Genomic DNA, 17038 nt, shown 5'->3' on the forward strand with positions numbered 1-17038 from the left:
TATTTGTACTGGAGCTAGTCAGTCTGTATTGTATTGCAAACTGTTAAAGGGATAGTTCACACAAATTATATGTTGCTTTCCTTACACTGTAAGTAAAACCAAAGCATGGATTGCTGCCTTACCTTGGTCAATGACTGCTTACAAGGTATGTGAGTTTGTAATTTGGGTGAACTATCCCTTTAATAAAAACTGTGAAAGAATGAAGATCATGGGGACCTTCTTCCCAAGCCATCCATCTACATGTAAGTTGACAAAATAAGGAACAATTAGTCAGCTACAGTACCGTAGCTAAGTGTGAGCTAACTGGTAAAGCTACTAATGAGGCTAATGTGTGTCAACTACAGCAGACCATGACTATTTCCCTTGACTTTAAATCAATGGCATGCTGATCTTAACACTTCAGGTACGTACTGTGGATAGAAACCCATCAGACAGAAATGGGCAGCTTTCAGGCTTCTAGTAGCCTTCATATGTTACCCTAAAACATTGTATTTGGCAATTTTATTCTGAAATTCAAAACACACAGAATAAAGACATGATTCAGAGGTTGATCCATTATCACAGGTTTTCAGCGAGCACCCATTGTTCACTGACACCGTGTTGCTTTTCGATGAGCCATGATTTGAGCTTCGGTGGAGCCAGGATGGTATAGGTAGGAATGGTAGCTTTTGCCTGACTCATGAGCCATTATAATCATGACTCTCTCCTTCAGGTTACATGGCTGCTGATTGCCCTCTCCCCACGATGCTGCACATTTTGTTTGATCATTTAGTCTGAAATGGAAGAGGAAAAGAGGATTAGATGATGCAGTGGGGAAAATCAACATCTGTGTTACACAACAAATGCAAATGCCATTGTTTCATTATGAAAAACCGCAAATTTTGCTCACCCACTGCTGTTGGGCAGAAAGTAAAACTGGGTCAACTTTCCTAGTACATCAAATCTTAGTGTTTCAGCCATATGGACAATAGTGGATTTTCATTGCAAATGGCATGAATGACTTGCAATTGAACGATTATAAGCTCAGCAAAATGTTTGAGACCTGTCGCTCTGCAGCTGCCAACGTGTTGGAATGTAACATCGGGTCAAAGCCATAAAATTAAGTCTGACGGTAGTTATTCAAATGGCAAAGGAGTTTTAAACCTTAATTAAGTGCATATTAGTGCATTAAACAAAACCTACAGGGCAGACTTTCGGGGGGGGATTTGAGGAAAGGTGAAACATGCTGATGTGTTTATTAATAACATTTGAGGAACTATGTCTCTTTGCTGGACTATTTAGTTGGTTTCAATGGGAAATTGTGTAGGGGCACAGATGGATAAGGTCTTGCGTTTGGCTGTTAAATACATACCAATAATGCTAATCATCATGCCAATCATTGGGTGAAAGTGGGGACCTAGAGGACTGAAATAAAGATAGTTCATTTTTTTTAAATACAGCTGTATATAGGGCCCAAAGTTTTCCCTTGCATGTGTCGTGACCAGCAAAATCCCTGGTTCCTAATCATCACCAATCCTACATTACTATTAATACTGTGAAGAGCCAACTAATGGTACACCCTAATGAGAAAACCATTATACACTTAGATAATCTACACACCAAAGTACTAAACTTATTGTTAAGGCTCCACAAAGGACTTCCTGCCTCAATACCAGGGGTTGGAACCGGTTCAGGGAACAGAACCAAAAACTGTAAAATAACGTAATTTGTTGATATACAGCAACGAAAACTGGGAACGAAAGTGACCTATACTGATACAAAACAAAAATTCAGTTGACTGCCTAGGCTAAAAAAAACTATAAGTTGCCCCCTGCATAGCAAGCTGCTCTACCTGTACTGACTGGTGAAGTAATTTAATGTAGAGCTAATAAAATAAATTAGAGGTTTAAAAAGGAACGATAAAAAACTGTACTTTCTTTGGGTTCGAACCACTTTAGAACTTTATTTTACACCTCGGAATAGTGGAACGGAATGAAAAAAAATAATGGTTCTGTTCATAACGAAAAGATTGGAAAATAATTTTGGTTCCAACCCCTGCTAAATACAGGTAGCAAACCACTATGACTTTGTTAATAACAATATGCTTCAATAAAAGCCGTATTTGAATAGGAAGACAATAACTATGGCATTGTAAAAAATAAAAACTTGATAATATTCTATTTTGACCTTGGGACCAGGACATTGCAAAGATACTTTCAGGGCTACCGGAACAGAGGTTTGAAATTTGCCTGGAGTGAGGAGAAAAAAACATGTCACACACACACTTCCTGAATTCGTCTTAGAAAAAAAGCTACCTATACAGAAATATGATACAGAAGCCACACTTCATGTCAACTTCAATTTCATGCACACAAAAGTTTTCTGACAGATAAAGGTGCCAAGAACATAACACATATCAGTCATCGGGCCATTGAATATCTAACCTTTCAGCAAACTACGGTACAGTGAAGGGTGTATAAAGAATTTTTTAAAAGTATTCTGCTGCTATTAAAACAACAAGACATAAGGCAGAAACTGTTCATATGAGCAGTTCTGTAATAGTCTAAAACAGTGTGTGGGTGATTCTGCAACTTTGGCTACTTTGGCCCTGCAACCTCTCAGAAATTAAAACTTATTGAAACCATTTTACTAGTATTATAATTGCTTTAGATTTGTCTGATAATGACTGCGATCGTACTATTCAGGAATGTATATATTTTTGTCATTTTTGTCTGAGGACAGCCATAGACAAATTTTATTTCCATCACGTCATTAAACATCCATTATTGTTGAAAATTAAAAATATCATACAATTAATTTATAAAATGTCTTATACATTTGTACATGAACTTGTATTGAATATTATTTTTAGGGATGTTTAAGGTTTTCCTAATATTAATAATTCAGTATGACCCATGAATGTATAAACTTGCCTTTGTGACAGCTGAAAACATGTATTTATCGTGAAAAATAAGATATATCCAGCCAACCATATGATTTCCATATCTAAAACAAATCAAATGTAAATTATACATAATATACAAATGTACCTAAAAATATGGGTGTGGTGGAAATTACATGTAAAATAAAAAAGTATGATTTTACAGTACATTTTGAACAACAACCATTGTCTTATATTAATTAAATGTTTAACAAAGTTCGATTCCAAAAGTAGCCAATGGGCAGAGCTCAAGGTGTTTTTGAGAGATGGACCCAGATAGCAAAGGGCTCATCTACATAGAAGAGCTCAGTGAGCAAAGTGAAACTGTATAATTTGTGACTCACCACCTGGATTCGTTCTTATGTAGCAACATTTCAACTTCTGTTTTTTACATTGGATAAAAGTAGAGACAAAATTGTATATTTGTCTTTGAGGAAACAATGGGAAAGTAATTCTGCTTTGAAAGTTGATCAACTTGTAAACTCACTTTTGAGAAAACCATCTTTCAATGTTTTGGTACAACTATTGGAGAGCCCTTCTTTGTCTACACCTACGAATCCAGGTGGTGAGTCACAAATTATACAGTTTCACTTTGCTCACTGAGCTCTTCTATGCAGGTGAGCCCTTTGCTATCTGGGTCCATCAAACTTTTTAGGTACATTAAGCTTTAGCCCCACCCATCTCTTTAATGGTTGATCCGTGAGTTCTGTACTGACTTCCCAGCTACTTCCAGACATTTAACCCTTGTATTGTCTTAAGGGTCAAACATGACCCGCCACTATGTTAAAAGTAGAGACTCAGAGCTACAAAATGGTATATCATACACTGAATTTGAGGAAACAATGGGAAAGTAATTTTGCTTTGAAAGTTGATCAACTTGTACACTCACTTTTGAGAAAACCGTCTTTCAATGTTTTGGTACAACTATTGGAGAGCCCTTCTTTGTCTACACCCATTCAGCATTGTTCACACCCTCTTAAGCTTTAGCCCCACCCATCTCTTTAAGGGTTGATCCGTGAGTTCTGTACTAACTTCCCAGCTACTTCCAGACATTTAACCCTTGTGTTGTCTTAAGGGTCAAAAATGACCCGCCACTATGTTTAACAGTAGAGAAACCCCCCTAAATTACACTTTTTCAACTTGAAATTTGATGACTTTTCCTAGAGTGACCTCAACATTAGAAAAAGTCGCCATTATTCATTTTTCCATGAAAGCTGTACATCACCAGGGTGCAAAGATTGTCTTAGGGTCATGTTTGACCCGGCAGTTCTAAAATCATTTACACACCACAAAAACCACAAAGACACACACACAATTAGAAATTGAGATTGTGTGCTACTGGTCCTCATACATAGCCTTCGTGATATGGAACAAGATCAACCCTACCTGGATGCTTGATAAGCGGAACAAGAGGAGGGTGATCCTGGAGCAGCTGGGAAAGGCACTTGCAACCCCACACATTCAAAGAAGGGAGTGCATCCCCCGCACAGCAGCCTCTGCAGCACTTGTGAAACCTGTTCAGGGAGCTAAATCTTGTCCTGATCCACCCGAGGCTGCAGCTAGGGCAGGCAAGAGGAGGAGATGCCTATTCTGCCCCCCAAAGAAGGACTGTAAAAACAAATACTCTGTGCTGCACATTTGAGAAATACATCTGCAAAGTCCGTGCATACACACTTGCATACTGTCCTACATGTGCTAATTAGAGTTGAATGATTTACATTCTTCATATTTTTGTTTTGTATCTATTATCTTATTTTATTCTTATTTATTGTTGTTGTTTATACACCATGTGGGTGGGGGCAATGGTTAAAAATGGGGGAAGACTAGTCATTTGTAGTTGAATTCCTCATTGTACATAAGTATATAAGAGTATAACATACTCACAAGAATATAACAGTATGTAAGAGTATTTCACTAAGACTGTTATTTTTTCCCTTCAATGAAATGCATTCAAAACTACTTTCTGCACATTTCTGCTACTTTCTTAAGCCATACAAGTGCTATATCTTGCAAAAAATATTATGTTTACACCTATGCAGTACCTTTAGCAATAATAAAAATAAATAACAATAATAAACCTCTATTTTAGTAAAGAAAACAATTATGACAAGTGTGTTGTAATAGAAATTAGTGGTGTCCACTGATTAAATGCATTCTTTCTGTATTGTGAAGAGGGAAAACCCAGATATTCACAAAGTTTGTGATGAATGGCTGGTTATTTCTTCATGCAAAATAGATTTGGGGTTTAAAATTCAATTAAGCTTCTTTATTTTAGATAGTGAAGGCAGGTCATTTTTGACCCTTAGGACAAGGAGAGTATGCAGACTGTTAAGACTACACAAGGGTTAAGAGAGCGAGAGTGAACATTACTTGCCCTTGCAGAGCTGGTTAGGCTGTTACTGTATGTTATCCAGAGCATTGGTGACTGTAACTGTGCTGTCAGATTGTCCGTTCGTAAATGCAGAGTGTTCCGTGTTAAGAGCACACACTGGACCTCACAATGACAGTCAAGCACCCAAGCTACCTGGCTAACATTGGCTAGCTACTTCCAGACACATAATGAGAGAACACCCCACTCTGACCACCCCACTCTGACCACCCTAGCAGACCTGGTTAGGCTGTTTCCATGTTATCCAGAGCGTTGGTGACTGTAACTGTGCTGCTGGCAACAATTGAATTATGCTTTGTTGACATTTACTGACACCAGACTTATTATACGGGTGTTGAGTGTTCAAAAATTAATCTGTTATTCTGCGCTCTGGCACACTAAAATGAGAGTATTTTGTTAAACAATGTAGCTAGATAACTAGCTAGGTAAACAATGAATCCCAACGCATGACGTAACGTTAGTTAGCGAGCTAGCCAACTAACATTAGCTAGCTAACAGTACACTAACTTGGCATGAAAATACTTTGTCAAATTTAGAAACGCGTAATATCTGAACATGTAGCTAGCTAGACCATGGTCTGAAATCAGAGTAGATAGCCAGAGCGAATTTACCAGCTAGTACGTCTTATCAACAGTTGGAATGGATACTTGCATAGTGGAGTCTTTTGTTAAGAAATGTAGCTAGCTAGCTACCACTTTCTGTCAAAATTAGAAATGTGTAATATCTGAAAATGTTGCTAGCTAGACTATCTTACATCATGGTTGGACGTGTCTCCTGTCTGATGCCATGCATGGTTGCCCATAGTTTGAAGATGTAATCCAGACTGGTGTTTTCTCCATCTCCTTTGTTATCATACTCGAATTCCACTGATTTCAAAACTCAGTCCTCCAGAAAATGGAGAGCATGCACATAACGTTAGATAGTGAGCCAGCCAGCTAACGTTAACAGTACACTTTAACTTGACATTAGGTTTATGCAGTTTTACTACGTGATACATTTAAAAAAGGAAGCTGTGTTTGACAAGCGTGCTATAAGGCAGACCAATCCAAACCCATCTCTCGGCATGTCCAGACCACTCATTATCTCAGCCAATCATGGCTAGCGGGAAGGTTACTCTCGTTTTCTGTGGCTAAACCAACTAGGCTTGTAATTTAGCAATTTTATCAGTCTTTACAGAGTTTGATATTAAGGTTCACATGTTCGAGAAGGCATTTCTGCCAAAAAAACGCATTTTGATAAAAACACATTTTTTACATTCAAACGGCTCTCCTGTGACGTCGTGAATTGCGACATACCCCTAGTTTCCTGAATTGGGTCACATTTGTGGCATATCCAACACAGGTGTGGAGGGTCACCTACTTGTGAGAATCACCTAAGTGAGTTGCCTGGATTTCACTGGTGTGTTTACACAGGTAGTCTCTGCAAAGTCAATATGCATGATGATCTCCTCTTTCCGCAGATTATCTTTTAATTCTCTCAGTTTGGAGTATTGGTGTCAAATGTTGTACACGTGTTTCCCCAACTTCTCTTTCAATCATTTTACATTTGAGTCATTTAGCAGACACTCTTATCCAGAGCAACTTACAGTTAGTGCATTCATTTTAAGATAGCTAGGTGGGACAACCACATATCACAGGCATAGAAAGTACATTTTTCCTCAATACCTTAGCTGTCAGTAGTCAGAGCTAGAAGAGGGTGGTGGTGGTCTAGTGGGGTCTAGTGCAAGTGTTGGTGTTTTTTTCGAGGTAAGGAGGAGGATTATTTAAGATACTGTTTGAAGAGCTGGGGTTCCAGATGGGCAGGGAGTCTGATGTCCTAGCTTCAGGGGGAAGCTGGTTCTACAATTGGGGTGCCAGGACAGAAAAGAGCTTGGACTGGGCTGAGTGGGAGCGGCCCTCCCGTAAGGGTGGCAGAACAGAGTGCTCGGGTTGGGGTGTAGGGTTTGAGCATAGCCTGAATGTAGGCTGTTCCGTAGGTAAGCACCATGGTCTTCAAGTGGATGCAAGCTTCAACTGGAATCCAGTGGAGTGTCAAGGAGCAGGGTGACATTAGAGAACATGGGGAAGGCTGAAAACCAGGCGAGCTGCTGCGTTCTGGATAAGTTGCAAGGGTTTTATGGCACAAGCGGGGAGCCTAGCCAACAGTAGTCGAGAAGGGTGAGGATAAGTGCCTGAATTAGGACCTCTGCCGCTTCCTGTGTGAGGTACGGTCGTACTCTACAGATGTTGTAGAGCATGAACCTACAGGACTGAGTCACTGCTTTGATGTTTGCAGAGAACTATCCTCTCCACGTCACCTGGTAGGAGCAGCTTGCCAGGTAGGATGCAATCCAAGAGTGTGTATAGCCTGAGACGCCCAGCCCTTAGAGGGTAGAGAGGAGGATCTGATGGTTCACGATGTCAAAGGCAGTGGATAGATCTAGGAGGATGAAAACAGAGGGGAGAGAGTCAGCTTTGATAGTGCGGAGAGCCTCCGTGACACAGAGAAGAGCGGTCTCGGTTGAGTGACCCATCCTGAAGCCTGACTGGTTAGGGTCAAGAGGATCGTTCTGAGAGTGATAATGAAAAAGTTGATCAGACGTCAGATATGTCTAGTGTTGGTTTCTTGAGGAGGGGAGCAACTCGGGACATTTTGAAGTCAGAGGTGACGTGGCCAGTGGTCAGGAATGAGTTGATGAGGAAAGTGAGGAATGGGAGAAGGTCTCCAGAGATGGTCTGGAGAAGGGAGGAGGGGATGGGGTCGAGCGGGCAGGTTGTCGGGCGGCCAGGCCTCACTAGTTGCAGGATGTCATCTGGAGAGAGAGGGGAGAAAGAGGTCAAGGTGTAGGGTAGTTCTGTGTGAGTGAGACCAGTGCACTCAATAGGCTGAATGAATGAGCAGCAGATGTGGTCAACCTTTTTTTCAAAGTGGTTGACAAAGTTGTCTGCAGAGAGGGAGGGGTGGAGAATTAAGGAGGGAGGAGGTGTAGGAACTAGTGAGAAGTATAATATATTTTTGTCTTTATCTGTTGTGGTAGAGTTCCATCTTTTTGCTAGCTAGTGCCATGTACTTTAAGTGCTGCCTATTTTCCCAGTGGTCTACTTGGTGTGTAAACGGCTGACTGCTCATAATTTGCAGATAGTTGTTGACACATCAACCAGGATCAAGGGGCAGGGCATTTTGTGACTTTGTTTGGTAACCAGTATCTGTATTGGGGGGTGAGTGGCTCTCCACCTCTGCTAGGCAATTAGCAATTATTGATAGTTCTTCAGTCTCCCCTCTACCCTTCTGAGGTTACATTTGCAAAACCCTTGGTTAACATAGAGATTCTGGAAACGTCAGAATGTGGCAAGAAATTAACTATATTCTGGTAATCCAAACAATTGAACATATGTGGTGGTACTTAATGAATATGATGTCAGTTCCGTTGTCATCTGAGACATTTTCATCAATGATAAGATGACATAAACTCTACAATGGAAAGTCTACACATCAGAGTTATCGGATTCACATGGAATTGTTGTTCAATTTAAATGAATTTGAATATGAAATTATTTGTGATGGGATGAAATGTGATTTTAGCTTCTAAAATGTGACATTTGGGTTTTCATAAGATAGGGCTGCTCAATCAGTGGCCCTCCCCTGTGAATGGACAAGGGCTATAAAACTTTTCAAACACACCCTCCTCTCCCTTCCTATATAAGCTCTTGATGACAACATAACTTCCTGTTCCGATGATATGAGGATGACGGTCCTATGTCAGAATGGTTCAGATAATAACTACAGAATGAAGCCAACATCAGCGTGAGCTTTGGTTGCGAATGGTATGAACTTTGAACTCTTATTCACTACAGAAGTGATACCTCCTAGCCGTTGAGTTAGCAACCGCAGCTGCGGTTACTGTAGATACTGTATTTACCATAGCACAGCTTTTTCCCTTTGTTCCTCAGTCTCCCGCTCTTTCACTCAACCCAGACACTTTTCATTTGTGTAACAAGCTGTCATATCTGTTCTGCCCGCTAGGGACGTTTTCCTTTATGACATAATTTGTAATAAAGTTATGATTAATTGTGTGTATGTGTAATTAGTTAGGTATTTAGTAAATAAATAATTAAACCCAATTTTGTATTGCTGATTCAACTTGTTAGCCAGGGTGTCACGCCCTGGTCTTAGTATTTTGTGTTTTCTTTATTAATTTGGTCAGGCCAGGGTGTGACATGAGTTTTGTATGTGGTGTGTTTTGTCTTGGGGTTTTTGTTAGGTGTTGGGTTTGTATTATAGTAGGGGTATCTAGCATAGTCTATGGCTGTCTGGAGTGGTTCTCAATCAGAGGCAGGTGTTTATCGTTGTCTCTGATTGGGAACCATATTTAGGCAGCCATATTCTTTGAGTGTTTCGTGGGTGATTGTTCCTGTCACACCCTGGTCAAAGTATTTTGTGTTTATCTTTATTTATTTGGTCAGGCCAGGGTGTGGCATGGGTTTTTGTATGTGGTGTGTTTGTATGGGGATTGTAGCTAGTGGGGTGTTCTAGCTAAGTCTATGGCTGTCTGAAGTGGTTCTCAATCAGAGGCAGGTGTTTATCGTTGTCTCTGATTGGGAACCATATTTAGGCAGCCATATTCTTTGAGTTTGTCGTGGGTGATTGTCCTTTGTGTCCTTAGTGTTAGTTTGCACCAGTTTAGGCTGTTTCGGTTTTCATTACGTTTATTATTTTGCACTGTTTGTATTTAGATTCGTGTTGCTATAGTCAATAAACATGGATCGTAATCTACACGCCGCATTTTGGTCCGACTCTCCTTCTCATAAAGAAAACCGTTACAGAATCACCCACCACAAAAGGACCAAGCAGCGTGTCAACAGGCAGGAGCAGCGCGAGGAGAAGCGCAATAAGGATTTCTGGACATGGGAGGAAATCCTCGACGGGAGAGGACCCTGGGCTAAACCAGGGGAGTGTAGCCGCACTAAGGTGCAGCGGGAGAAGAAACAACAGGAACAGCCCAAGGAGGAGTACAGTATGGAGTATACTACTTGGGAGGAGATCGACAGGTGGGCGGCCGACCCAGGGAGAGTGCCGGAGCCTGCCTGGGATTCGCTGGAGCAGTGCGAGGAAGGTTACCGTAGAATGGAGGCGGTGAAAGCAGAGAGGCGCTGGTATAAGAAGGCAGCACGGCGACGCGGATGGAAGCCTGAGAGGCAACCCCAGAAATTTCTTGGGGGGGCTAACAGGGAGTATGGCTACGCCAGGTAGGAGACCTGGGCAGACTCCCTGTGCTTACCGGGGGGCTAGAGAGACCGGACAGGCACCGTGTTATGCAGTGGTGCGCACGGTGTCTCCAGTGCGGGTGCATAGCCCGGTGCGGTATATTCCAGCTCCGCGTGTCGGCCGGGCTAGATTGAGCGTCGAGCCTAATGCCATGAAGCCGGCTCTACGCAGCTGGTCCCCAGTGCGTCTCCTTGGGCCGGTTTACATGGCACCAGCCTTGCGCTCGGTTTCTCCGGTTCGCCTGCATAGTCCAGTGCAGGCTATTCCACCTCGCCGCACTGGCAGGGCGACCGTGAGCATTCAACCAGGTAAGGTTGGGCAGGCTCGGTGCTCAAGAGCTCCAGTGCGCCTGCACGGTCCGGTTTTTCCAGTACCACCTCCACACCCCAGCCCTCCGGTAGCAGCTCCCCGCACCAGGCTTCCTGTGCGTGTCCTCGGCCCAGTACCACCAGTGCCAGCACCACGCATCAGGCCTACAGTGCGCCTCGCCTGTCCAGCGCTGTCGGAGCCTTCCTCCTCTCCAGCGCTGTCGGAGTCTCTCACCTGTTCAGCGCTGCCAGAGCCTTCCTTCTCTACAGCGCTGCCGGAGTCTCCCGCCTGTTCAGAACTGCCAGTTAGCATAGAGCTGCCAGTTAGCATAGAGCTGCCAGTTAGCATAGAGCTGCCAGTCTGCAAGGAGCTGCCAGTCTGCAAGGAGCTGCCAGTCTGCATAGAGCTGCCAGTCTGCATGGAGCTGCCAGTCTGCAAGGAGCCGCCAGAGCTGCCTGTCTGCAGGATGCCGCCAAAGCTGCCAGTCTGCAAGGAGCCGCCAGAGCTGCCAGTCTGCAAGGAGCCGCCAGAGCTGCCAGTCTGCAAGGAGCCGCCAGAGCTGCCAGTCTGCAAGGAGCAGCCAGGGCCGCCAGTCAGCATGGAGCAGCCAGGGCCGCCAGTCAGCATGGAGCAGCCAGGGCCGCCAGTCAGCATGGAGCAGCCAGGGCCGCCAGTCAGCATGGAGCAGCCAGTCAGCATGGAGCAGCCAGAGCAGCCAGTCAGCATGGAGCAGCCAGAGCTGCCAGTCAGCATGGAGCAGCCAGTCAGCATGGAGCAGCCAGAGCTGCCAGTCAGCATGGAGCAGCCAGTCAGCATGGAGCAGCCAGAGCTACCAGTCATCATGGAGCAGCCAGTCTGCATGGAGCAGCCAGGGCCGCCAGTCAGCATGGAGCAGCCAGGGCCGCCAGTCAGCATGGAGCAGCCAGGGCCGCCAGTCAGCATGGAGCAGCCAGAGCAGCCAGTCAGCATGGAGCAGCCAGAGCTGCCAGTCAGCATGGAGCAGCCAGTCAGCATGGAGCAGCCAGGGCCGCCAGTCAGCATGGAGCAGCCAGGGCCGCCAGTCAGCATGGAGCAGCCAGGGCCGCCAGTCAGCATGGAGCAGCCAGGGCCGCCAGTCAGCATGGAGCAGCCAGTCAGCATGGAGCAGCCAGTCGACCAGACTCTCCCAGATCTGCCAGTCGACCAGACTCTCCCAGATCTGCCAGTCGACCAGACTCTCCCAGATCTGCCAGTCGACCAGACTCTCCCAGATCTGCCAGTCGACCAGACTCTCCCAGATCTGCCAGTCGACCAGACTCTCCCAGATCTGCCAGTCGACCAGACTCTCCCAGATCTGCCAGTCGACCAGACTCTCCCAGATCTGCCAGTCGACCAGACTCTCCCAGATCTGCCAGTCGACCAGACTCTCCCAGATCTGCCAGTCGACCAGACTCTCCCAGATCTGCCAGTCGACCAGACTCTCCCAGATCTGCCAGTCGACCAGACTCTCCCAGATCTGCCAGTCGACCAGACTCTCCCAGATCTGCCAGTCGACCAGACTCTCCCAGATCTGCCAGTCGACCAGACTCTCCCAGATCTGCCAGTCGACCAGACTCTTCCAGATCTGCCAGTCGACCAGACTCTTCCAGATCTGCCAGTCGACCAGACTCTTCCAGATCTGCCAGTCGACCAGACTCTTCCAGATCTGCCAGTCGACCAGGATCTGCCAGTCAGCCAGGATCTGCCAGTCAGCCAGGATCTGCCGAAACCGCCAGCCAGCCAGGATCTGGTAGATTCGTCAACCTGCCTGAGCTTCCTCTCACTCCTGAGCTTCCTCTCACTCCTGAGCTTCCCCTCAGTCCCGAGCTGCCTCAGTCCCGAGCTGCCCCTCAGTCCCGATCTGCTCCTCAGTCCAGTGGGGTTCTGGGTGAGGACTACTAGGCCATGGTCGGCGGCGAGGGTGGACTATCCAGGGACGCGAGGAGAAGGGACTAAGACATTGATTGAGTGGGGTCCACGTCCCGCGCCGGAGCCGCCACCATGGACAGACGCCCACCCGGACCCTCCCTATTGTTTTGAGGTGCGTTCGGGAGTCCGCACCTTAGGGGGGGGGTTCTGTCACACCCTGGTCAAAGTATTTTGTGTTTATCTTTATTTATTTGGTCAGGCCAGGGTGTGGCATGGGTTTTTGTATGTGGTGTGTTTGTATGGGGATTGTAGCTAGTGGGGTGTTCTAGCTAAGTCTATGGCTGTCTGAAGTGGTTCTCAATCAGAGGCAGGTGTTTATCGTTGTCTCTGATTGGGAACCATATTTAGGCAGCCATATTCTTTGAGTTTGTCGTGGGTGATTGTCCTTTGTGTCCTTAGTGTTAGTTTGCACCAGTTTAGGCTGTTTCGGTTTTCATTACGTTTATTATTTTGCACTGTTTGTATTTAGATTCGTGTTGCTATAGTCAATAAACATGGATCGTAATCTACACGCCGCATTTTGGTCCGACTCTCCTTCTCATAAAGAAAACCGTTACAGTTCCTGTCTTTGTTGTCACCAGATAGGCTGTTTAGGTTTTCTCACATTTATTGTTTTGTTAGTTTATTCATGTATAGTTTTCTTCATTAAAAAACATGAATAACAACCATTTTGGTCCGCTTCTCCTTCACCTAAAGAAAACCGTTACATAGGGTTCGTGCATTAAAAGGATTTACAACTTTCAGATGAGACTGAATTAAGATGACAATTGATATTGACTGACTGTTGATGTAAAATATTACTAGGTCTTTAAGAGTTTATTCGGAAGATAACAGCTCTATAAATATTATTTTGTGGTGCCCGACTCTCTAGTTAATTACATTTACATAATTAGCTCAATCAGGTGATATTAATTACGGATAAATTATTTTGTAGAATAGCATGTTATATCATTTAATCTGGCATAGCAAAGACACAACACTGCTTTCAAGAACAGTGAGTTCATCTCAGCCTATGCTACCCTTCTGTCCCTAGACTTTTTGGCCCTGAGGAAGACATGGATCACCCCAGAGAACACTGCTACTCCAGCTGTTCTTTCTCTCATAGTCCAAGAGCATCTGGTCGTTGCAGTGGTGGCACGTCTACTAATTTCTCCGAAGTGGAGATTTTCTTTTCTCCCTCTGAGTCAAGACCGGGAGGGGGACAAGGTGTTTATAAAACATATGGATGAGCTAATTAAGAAGCTGAGATTGAAGGTAGGCTTCTTTTATAGAAAAATAATGCCTCTCCCTAAACAGCAGGAGGAAGATTGTACAGTCAACTTTCCTGACATTTCTTGACTATGGTGACACCATTTATAAGAATGCAGCAGACACTACTCTTGAACCTTTGAATGCCGTCTACCATCAGGGTTGAGGAGTAACAAATTTACATGTAATCCTCTACGTTAAAACAGCTAAAATATTGTAATCAGATTAGATACTTTTGAAAACTGATTACTTTGAGGATTACTTTTACATTCAGAAAGGACGTTTCTTATGGAAAAAAGTGGGGCTTTTATTGCTCAATCAGAAAAGCACATTTTTTTGTCTATTTAAAATAACATCCAATTCATCCGAAATAAAGTGTAGACATTGTGTTGTAAACAACTTTTGTGGCTGGAAATGGCTGATTTAAAAAAACAATAATAATAACACAACGTGCCATTGGAACACAGGAGTGATGGTTGCTGAGTTTACTTGTTATCTTTGTGTACTATTTAAATTAGTTTGATCTGAAACATTTAAGTGTGACAAATGTGCAAAAAAATAAGAAATCAGGAACGGGGGCAAATACTTTTTCGCAGCACTGTATATAGTACCAGTCAAAAGTTTCCATTTAAGATACATTTAAAAAAAAAAAAAGAAGCTGACCAATCCAAACTCATCGTTCGGCATGTCCAGGCCACTCATTATCTCAGCCAATCCCGGCTAGCGGGAAAATTGCACTCGTTTTCTGTGGCTAAACCAACTAGGCTTGTAATTTAACAATTTTACTATAGAATAATAAAAGGGGTGTTCAAAGTAAATAGTCTTGTGGCCATTTGATTAGTTGTTCAGCAGTCTTATGGCTTGAGGGTAGAAGCTGTTAAGGAGCCTTTTGGTCCTAGACTTGGCACTCCGGTACCGCTTGCTGTGCGGTAGCAGAGAGAACGGTCTATGACTTTGGTGACTGGAGTCTTTGAAAATGTTTTGGGACTTCCTCTGAGGTCCTGGATGTCAGGAAGCTTGGCCCCAGTGATGTACTGGGCCGAATGCACTACCCTCTGTAGCGCCTTACAGTCAGATGCCGAGCAGTTGCCATACCAGGCAGTGATGCAACCGGTCAGGATGCTCTCGATGGTGCAGCTGTAGAACATTTTGAAGATCTGGGGACCCATGCAACATCTTTTCAGTCTCCTAAGGGGGAAAAGGTGTTTTCGTGCCCTATTCACAACTGTCTTGGTGTGTTTGGACCATGATAGTTTGTTGGTAATGTGGACACCAAGGAACATTTGACCAGCTCCACTTCAGTCCTGTCGATATTAATGGGACCTGTTCGGCCCTCCTTTTCCTATAGTCCACGATCAGCTCCTTTGTCTTGCTCACATTGACAGATATGTTGTTGTCAGGTCTCTGACCTCCTCCATATAGGCTGTCTCATCGTTGTTGGTGATCAGGCGTACCACTGTTGTCATCAGAAAACTCAATGATGGTGTTGGAGTCGTGCTTGGCCACACAGTCGGGGGTGAACAGGGAGTACAGGAGGGGACTAAGCACGCACCCCTGAGTGTCCCCAGTGTTGAGTGATCTCTGTGGCAGATGTGTTGTTGCCTATCCTTACCACCTGGGGTCAGCCCATCAGGAAGTCCAGGATCCAGTTGTAGAGGGAGGTATTTAGTCCCTGGGTCCTTAGCTTAGTGATAAGCTTTGTGGGCAGTATGGTGTTGAATGCTGAGCTGTTGTCAATGAGCAGCATTCTCACATAGGTGTTCCTTTTGTCAAGGTGGGAAAGGGCAGTGTGGAGTGCGATTGAGATTGTCATCTGTGGATCTGTTGGGGCGGTATACGATTTGGAGTGGGTCTAGGGTTTCTGACATGATGGTGTTGATGTGACCCATGACCAGCCTTTCAAAGCAAGTCATGGCTACCAACGTGAGTGCCATGGGCCGGTAGCACTCACGTTGTTAACCATCATTTTTTTGGGCACAGGCGCTATACGTGGTCTATTTGAAACATGTATGCATTAGAGACTCGGACAGGGAGCGGTTGAAAATGTCAGTGAAGACATTTGCCAGTTGGATTACCAGGACGTGGACTGTCTGGCCCCGCGGCTTTGGGAATGTCGACCTGTTAAAAGGTCTTGCTCACATCGGCTACAGAGAACTTGATCACACAGTCATCTGGAACAGCAGGCGCTCTCATGCATGCTTCAGTGTTGCTTGCCATGAAACGAGCGTTAAAGGCATTTAGCTCATCTGGTAAGCTTGCATCACTGGGCAGCTCGCGGCTGGGTTTCCCTTTGTAGTCCGTTACAGTTTATGCCCTGCCACAGCCGACGAGTGTCAGCGCCGGTGCAGTAGGATTCAATCTTAGACCTGTATCGACCCTTTGCCTTTTTGATGGTTCGTCTGAGGGCATAGTGGGATTTCTTATAAGTGTCCGGATTACCCTTTAGCTCGGATATTTCCTGTAATCCATGGCTTCTGGTTGGGATATATACGTACGGCCACTGTAGGGACGACGTCGTCAATGCTCTTATTGATGAAGCCAGTGACTGAGGTGGTATACTCCTCAATGCCATTGGATGAATCCCAGAACATATTCCAGTCTGCTAGCAAAAGTCCTGTAGCATAGAATCCTCATCATATTCCCTATTGACCTAGTCACTGGTACTTCCTGCTTTAGTTTTTGCTTGTAGGCAGGAATCAGGAGGATAGAGTTATTGTCAGATTTGCCAAATGGAGGGCGAGGGAGCGCATTGTATGCGTCTGTGTGTGTGGAGTAAAGGTGGTCTAGGAGGTTTTTTTTCTCCTCTGGTTACACATATGACATGCTGGTAGAAATGAGGTAAAACGGATTTAAGTTTGCCTGCATTAAAGTTCCCGGTCACTAGGAGTGCCGCTTCTGGATGAGCATTTTTTGTTTGCGTATGGCTTTATACAGCTCGTTGAGTGCAGTCTTATTGCCAGCATCGGTTTGTGGTGGTAAAT

The 17038-nt window shown here is 44.5% G+C and overlaps 1 protein-coding gene across 2 annotated transcripts in view; it reads right to left on the reverse strand.

Moving 5' to 3' along the window:
* Positions 1-486: 486 nt before the first annotated feature.
* Positions 487-17038, reverse strand: part of LOC110501594 (nck-associated protein 5) — a 135602-nt gene continuing 119050 nt past the window's right edge. For both annotated transcript variants that reach the window (XM_090215739.1, XM_021579268.3), the window contains one exon: positions 487-773. The gene's annotated coding sequence lies outside the window, so the exon portion shown is untranslated. The remainder of the gene's footprint in view (positions 774-17038) is intronic.

The sequence above is a fragment of the Oncorhynchus mykiss genome, chromosome 22 (assembly GCF_057628025.1).
Source record: "Oncorhynchus mykiss isolate SJ-2025 chromosome 22, ASM5762802v1, whole genome shotgun sequence".
Lineage (NCBI taxonomy): Eukaryota > Metazoa > Chordata > Actinopteri > Salmoniformes > Salmonidae > Oncorhynchus > Oncorhynchus mykiss.